Genomic DNA, 7,500 nt, shown 5'->3' on the forward strand with positions numbered 1-7,500 from the left:
GATTCTGTTTCTCGCCGTGCGAAGGAGGGCGGGTGACTTCAGCCGGGCTCTGTGACCCGCTCGTCTCTCCGGCAGCCCCCCCCGGCCCGCGCCCTGCCGCTGGAACCGGGCCCCGGGAGCCCAGGTCTCACCCCCCGTGGCGGCGGTCGGCGGCGGCGGCGGTGGTGGGGCGGCGGCAGCAGCAGCAGCTGCTTTCCCAAGGACGGGTGCCACGGGCAGAAGAGCGGCCCGAGGGCCTTCCCCCCCCCCCCCCCCCCGCCCCCGACAGGCACAGGTGCAGGCCGGGCACGGGCGCGGCCCAGCGAGCCGGCTGTAACAGAGAAGGCGGCGTTCTGGAGAGCGTTACAAATTCTTTGCATCTCTTTCGGGCGTGCACCGTGCCCCCCCGAAACACACCCGCCCCCCCTCCCCCCCCCCCCAAGACCCCGTCTGCCACCTCCCGCATACGTGCGCGCAACACAGACGCGCCGACGCAGACGAGCGCCCCCCCCCACCTCCCCCCCCCCCACACCTCCCAGGCCGAGACCCCTCACGAGTGGCAGACACGGGCACGCACCCAGCCCACCCACACCCGCCCCGCGCCGCCCCACGGCCGCCCCACAACTCACCCACAGGCAGGGACCCGACTGACCCTCAAGGACCACACAGGCCTCCGGGCCCCCTCTACCCGCCAAGGCAGCCAGGCGTCTGGGTCACGTCTGCCCCGCAAGTACTGCCCCCGCACTGCCCCAGCGCTGCCCCGCGAGTGCTCCCCGAGGAACGGCGGGCCTCAGGGCCCGCCGTCTCCCCCCAGGGAAGACAGGCCTGCGGGTGCCCCCGGCTCCACAGCTTCCCCACCAGTGCCCCACAGCAGCCTTGCGAGTGCTCCCCGAGGAACAGCAGGCTTCTGGGTCACGGCTGCCCCGCGAGTACTGCCCCCGCGCCGCCCCACGGCTGCCCCGCAAGTGCTCCCCGAGGAAGAGCACGCCTCAGGCCTGCCCTCTGCCCTCAGGAAAGACAGGCCGGCGGGTGCCCCCGGCCCCACAGCTTCCCCACCCGTGCCCCACCGCAGCCTTGCAGGTGCTCCCCGAGGAACCGCAGGCCTCTGGGTCACATCTGCCCCACAAGTGCTGCCCCAGTGCTGCCCCACGGCTGCCCTGCAAGTGCTCCCCGAGGAACCGCAGGCCTCTGGGCCTGCCGTCTCCCCCCAGGGAAGGCAGACCTGCGGGTGCCCCTGGCCCCACAGCTGCCCCGCAGGGCCCCACGGCTGCTCCGCAAGTGCTCCCTGAGGAACAGCAGGCCTCGGGCCTGCCGTCTCCCCTCAGGAAAGACAGGCCTGCGGGTGCCCCTGGCCCCACAGCTTCCCCACCGGTGCCCCACGGCAGCCTTGCAAGTGCTCCCCGAGGAACCACAGGCCTCTGGGACACATCTGCCCCACAAGTGCTGCCCCAGTGCTGCCCCACGGCTGCTCCGCAAGTGCTCCCTGAGGAACAGCGGGCCTCTGGGTCACATCTGCCCCACAAGTGCCGCCCCACAGCCGCCCCGCGAGTGCTCCCCGAGGAACCGCAGGCCTCTGGGCCTGCAGTCTGCTTCCAGGGAACCCAGGCCTGCGGGTGCCTCTGGCCCCACAGCTTCCCAAACAGTGCCCCACGGCTGATCCGCAAGTGCTCCCCGAGGAACAGCAGGCCTCTGGATCACATCTGCCCCACAAGTGCTGCCCCAGAGCAGCCCCACGGCTGCCCCGCAAGTGCTCCCCGAGGAACCGCAGGCCTCTGGGCCTGCCGTCTCCCCCCAGGGAAGACAGGCCTGCAGGTGCCCCTGGCCCCACAGCTGCCCCTCCAGTGCTCCCTGAGGAGCAGCAGGCCTCTGGGTCACATCTGCCCCACAAGTGCCGCCCCACGGCTGCCCCGCGAGTGCTCCCCGAGGAGCCGCAGGCCTCTGGGCCTGCAGTCTGCTTCCAGGGAACCCAGGCCTGCGGGTGCCTCTGGCCCCACAGCTTCCCAAACAGTGCCCCACGGCTGATCCGCAAGTGCTCCCCGAGGAACAGCAGGCCTCTGGATCACATCTGCCCCACAAGTGCTGCCCCAGAGCAGCCCCACGGCTGCCCCGCAAGTGCTCCCCGAGGAACCGCAGGCCTCTGGGCCTGCCGTCTCCCCCCAGGGAAGACAGGCCTGCGGGTGCCCCTGGCCCCACAGCTGCCCCTCCAGTGCTCCCTGAGGAGCAGCAGGCCTCTGGGTCACATCTGCCCCACAAGTGCCGCCCCACGGCTGCCCCGCGAGTGCTCCCCGAGGAGCCGCAGGCCTCTGGGCCTGCAGTCTGCTTCCAGGGAACCCAGGCCTGCGGGTGCCTCTGGCCCCACAGCTTCCCAAACAGTGCCCCACGGCTGATCCGCAAGTGCTCCCCGAGGAACAGCAGGCCTCTGGATCACATCTGCCCCACAAGTGCTGCCCCAGAGCAGCCCCACGGCTGCCCCGCAAGTGCTCCCCGAGGAACCGCAGGCCTCTGGGCCTGCCGTCTCCCCCCAGGGAAGACAGGCCTGCGGGTGCCCCTGGCCCCACAGCTGCCCCTCCAGTGCTCCCTGAGGAGCAGCAGGCCTCTGGGTCACATCTGCCCCACAAGTGCCGCCCCACGGCTGCCCCGCGAGTGCTCCCCGAGGAGCCGCAGGCCTCTGGGCCTGCAGTCTGCTTCCAGGGAACCCAGGCCTGCGGGTGCCTCTGGCCCCACAGCTTCCCAAACAGTGCCCCACGGCTGATCCGCAAGTGCTCCCCGAGGAACAGCAGGCCTCTGGATCACATCTGCCCCACAAGTGCTGCCCCAGAGCAGCCCCACGGCTGCCCCGCAAGTGCTCCCCGAGGAACCGCAGGCCTCTGGGCCTGCCGTCTCCCCCCAGGGAAGAGAGGCCTGCAGGTGCCCCTGGCCCCACAGCTGCCCCTCCAGTGCTCCCTGAGGAGCAGCAGGCTTCTGGGTCACATCTGCCCCACAAGTGCCGCCCCACTGCTGCCCCGCGAGTGCTCCCCGAGGAGCCGCAGGCCTCTGGGCCTGCAGTCTGCTTCCAGGGAACCCAGGCCTGCGGGTGCCTCTGGCCCCACAGCTTCCCAAACAGTGCCCCACGGCTGATCCGCAAGTGCTCCCCGAGGAACAGCAGGCCTCTGGATCACATCTGCCCCACAAGTGCTGCCCCAGAGCAGCCCCACGGCTGCCCCGCAAGTGCTCCCCGAGGAACCGCAGGCCTCTGGGCCTGCCGTCTCCCCCCAGGGAAGAGAGGCCTGCAGGTGCCCCTGGCCCCACAGCTGCCCCTCCAGTGCTCCCTGAGGAGCAGCAGGCCTCTGGGTCACATCTGCCCCACAAGTGCCGCCCCACTGCTGCCCCGCGAGTGCTCCCCGAGGAGCCGCAGGCCTCTGGGCCTGCAGTCTGCTTCCAGGGAACCCAGGCCTGCGGGTGCCTCTGGCCCCACAGCTTCCCAAACAGTGCCCCACGGCTGATCCGCAAGTGCTCCCCGAGGAACAGCAGGCCTCTGGATCACATCTGCCCCACAAGTGCTGCCCCAGAGCAGCCCCACGGCTGCCCCGCAAGTGCTCCCCGAGGAACCGCAGGCCTCTGGGCCTGCCGTCTCCCCCCAGGGAAGACAGGCCTGGGGGTGCCCCGGGCACCACACTCTGCCCCCGCAGAGCCCCACGGCTGCCCCGCAAGTGCTCCCCGAGGAACCGCAGGCCTCCGGGTCACATCCGCCCCACGACTACCGGGCCAGCGCTGCCCCACGGCTGCCCTGCAGCTGCTCCCCAGGGAATAGTGGGACTCTGGGCCTGCCTTCTCCCCCCAGGGAAGACAGGCCTGCGGGTGCCCTGGGCACCACAGCTGCCCCGCAGAGCCCCACGGCTGCCCCGCAAGTGCTCCCCGAGGAACAGCAGGCCTCTGGGTCACATCTGCCCCACAAGTACTGCCCCAGCCCTGCCCCACGGCTGCCCTGCAGCTGCTCCCCAGGGAACAGCGGGTCTGTGGGCCTGCCGTCTCCCCCCAGGGAAGACAGGCCTGCGGGTGCCGCTGGCACCACAGCTGCCCCACAAATGCCTCACGGCTGCCCTAGCTGTGACCCCCGGCTGCCCCGCAAGTGCTCCCCAAGGCACCCAGGCATCTGGGTCACATCTGCCCCACCCCAACTGCGCGCACACCGTGGCACTTGCACACGGGTGCACCATCTCCCCCGGCCCTTCCCATTTCCCCCCTTTCGCCTCTCACCCCCCCCCCCCCCCCCAGCAGGCCTCTCCCCCAGCCCCAATGCCCCGTCTGCCGCCGCACGCACACGTGCACACAACATCCACCCCACCCCCTCCAACGGGCCCGAACCTCTCGCGTGCGGCAGACGCAGACGCAGACAGAGCGTCTCCCCCCAAGCCCCGCTGCCGCCACCGAATTACCGCCCACCCCCCCCGCCACACCCCGCTGTCCCCCTTCCCCCCCCCTCCCCCGCCTCTATTCACCACCCGGTTCACTGCGAATCCGGCCGCCCCCTCCCCACGCTGCCCTCGTGCAGGCTTGCCACCCACCCCCCCCACCCCCCCCACCCCCCCACCCCCCTCCCGGCAAGGACGGCGGGAGACTTTAGGACCCAGCGGAGTCCCTGCCGGCTCCGTGCCCGGGCGGGTTAAGGGATTCCCGGTGGCGAGCGGGGATCTAACCCCGGCTGCCGAGTCTCTACCCTGCCGCGCCCCTGGCCGTGCCCGTGCCCCGGCGCTCCCGCCTTCCTTTCTCAGCCGCTCGGCTCGCTCACTCTCTCTGCTGCGCGCCTGCCCGCCCCTGCCGCGGCTGGAGAACCCACTGAACCCCCCCCCGCCCCCAGCACACACACCGCCCCCCCCCCCCACCTTACCGACCCAAAACCTACTCCGAAAAGAGGCACCGCGTGCCTGCCGCCCTCTCCCCGGCCCACCTCTGCGCCGTGCTCGCCGCCCGCTCTCGCCTGCCTCTGCACCGGCACCCCTTCCCCGCCGCTGCCGCTTGCCGGGCAGTGGTGTGCTCGCGCGCCCGCGCAGGGCGCGAAGCCGCGGACCGCCACGCCCCACCCCCACCCCCGCCCCCGACCCGATCCGGGTCAGGGTGGCGGCTCTGCCAGTGGCGCTTAAATCACGAACGAAAAAAAGTTAGAACTTACTTTTTCGCCCACCCCAACCCCTCCCCCCACCCACATACCCCCCCCCCTCGCCCGACAGCCCCCCCCCCCCCCCCCCCGCCGGGACGATCCGGGTCAGGCTGGCGGCTATGCCAGTGACGCTAAAAACGTGAACGAAAAAAAAAGATCAAAATTATTTATAACCACCCGGTGATAAATCAAAATTATTTATCACCCCCCGGCCCCCCCGCCGCCCCAGCCCCCCCTCCCCCCCACCCCCCCCCCCGCAAGAAACACCCTGCCCGCACGCACTTGTTGGAAGGGAGGATCCGGGTCAGGCTGGCCCCTGTGCCGGTGACGCTTAAACCATGAACGAAAAGAAAAAACAAAAATATCACCCCCACCCCACACCGGCTGCCCGGTGTCCCCGGCTCCGGGGACCGGCTCGGCTGCCACGTCTACCCGGCTCCGGGGATAGGCGGGCAGGTCTACTTCGCTCCGGGGACCGGGTCGGCTGTCAGGTCTACCCGGCTCCACGGACCGGATCGGCTGTCAGGTCTACCCGGCTCCGGGGACCGGGTCGGCTGTCAGGTCTACCCGGCTCCGGGGACCGGGTCGGCTGTCAGGTCTACCTCGCTCCGGAGACCGCCTCGGCTGTCAGGTCTACCCGGCTCCGGGGACCGGGTCGGCTGTCAGGTCTACCCGGCTCCGGGGACCGGGTCGGCTGTCAGGTCTACCCGGCTCCGGGGACCGGATCGGCTGTCAGGTCTACCTCGCTCCGGAGACCGCCTCGGCTGTCAGGTCTACCCGGCTCCGGGGACCGGGTCGGCTGTCAGGTCTACCCGGCTCCGGGGACCGGGTCGGCTGTCAGGTCTACCCGGCTCCGGGGACCGGGTCGGCTGTCAGGTCTACCCGGCTCCGGGGACCGGGTCGGCTGTCAGGTCTACCCGGCTCCGGGGAACGGATCGGCTGTCAGGTCTACCCGGCTCCGGGGACCGTTTCGGCTGTCAGGTCTACCCGGCTCCGGGGACCGGGTCGGCTGTCAGGTCTACCCGGCTCCGGGGACCGGGTCGGCTGTCAGGTCTACCCGGCTCCGGGGACCGGGTCGGCTGTCAGGTCTACCCGGCTCCGGGGACCGGGTCGGCTGTCACGTCTACCCGGCTCCGGGGAGCGGGTCGGCTGTCAGGTCTACCCGGCTCCGGGGACCGGATCGGCTGTCAGGTCTACCTCGCTCCGGAGACCGCCTCGGCTGTCAGGTCTACCTCGCTCCGGGGACCGGATCGGATGTCAGGTCTACCCGGCTCCGGGGACCGGATCGGCTGTCAGGTCTACCTCGCTCCGCGGACCGGGTCGGCTGTCAGGTCTACCCGGCTCCGGGGACCGGGTCGGCTGTCAGGTCTACCCGGCTCCGGGGACCGGGTCGGCTGTCAGGTCTACCCGGCTCCGGGGACCGGATCGGCTGTCAGGTCTACCCGGCTCCGCGGACCGGATCGGCTGTCAGGTCTACCCGGCTCCGGGGACCGTTTCGGCTGTCAGGTCTACCCGGCTCCGGGGACCGTTTCGGCTGTCAGGTCTACCCGGCTCCGGGGACCGGATCGGCTGTCAGGTCTACCCGGCTCCGGGGACCGGGTCGGCTGTCAGGTCTACCCGGCTCCGGGGACGGGGTCGGCTGTCAGGTCTACCCGGCTCCGGGGACCGTTTCGGCTGTCAGGTCTACCCGGCTCCGGGGACCGGATCGGCTGTCAGGTCTACCCGGCTCCGGGGACCGGGTCGGCTGTCAGGTCTACCCGGCTCCGGGGACCGGGTCGGCTGTCAGGTCTACCCGGCTCCGGGGACCGTTTCGGCTGTCAGGTCTACCCGGCTCCGGGGACCGTTTCGGCTGTCAGGTCTACCCGGCTCCGGGGACCGGGTCGGCTGTCAGGTCTACCCGGCTCCGGGGACCGGGTCGGCTGTCAGGTCTACCCGGCTCCGGGGACCGGGTCGGCTGTCAGGTCTACCCGGCTCCGGGGACCGGGTCGGCTGTCAGGTCTACCCGGCTCCGGGGACCGGGCCGGCTGTCAGGTCTACCCGGCTCCGGGGACCGGGTCGGCTGTCAGGTCTACCCGGCTCCGGGGACCGGGTCGGCTGTCAGGTCTACCCGGCTCCGGGGACCGGGTCGGCTGTCAGGTCTACCCGGCTCCGGGGACCGTTTCGGCTGTCAGGTCTACCCGGCTCCGGGGACCGGATCGGCTGTCAGGTCTACCCGGCTCCGGGGACCGGATCGGCTGTCAGGTCTACCCGGCTCCGGGGACCGCCTCGGCTGTCAGGTCTACCTCGCTCCGGAGACCGCCTCGGCTGTCAGGTCTACCTCGCTCCGGGGACCGTGTCGGCTGTCAGGTCTACCTCGCTCCGGGGACCGGATCGGCTGTCACGTC

This window comes from Larus michahellis, unplaced genomic scaffold (assembly GCF_964199755.1).
Source record: "Larus michahellis unplaced genomic scaffold, bLarMic1.1 SCAFFOLD_78, whole genome shotgun sequence".
Classification (NCBI taxonomy): Eukaryota; Metazoa; Chordata; class Aves; order Charadriiformes; family Laridae; genus Larus; species Larus michahellis.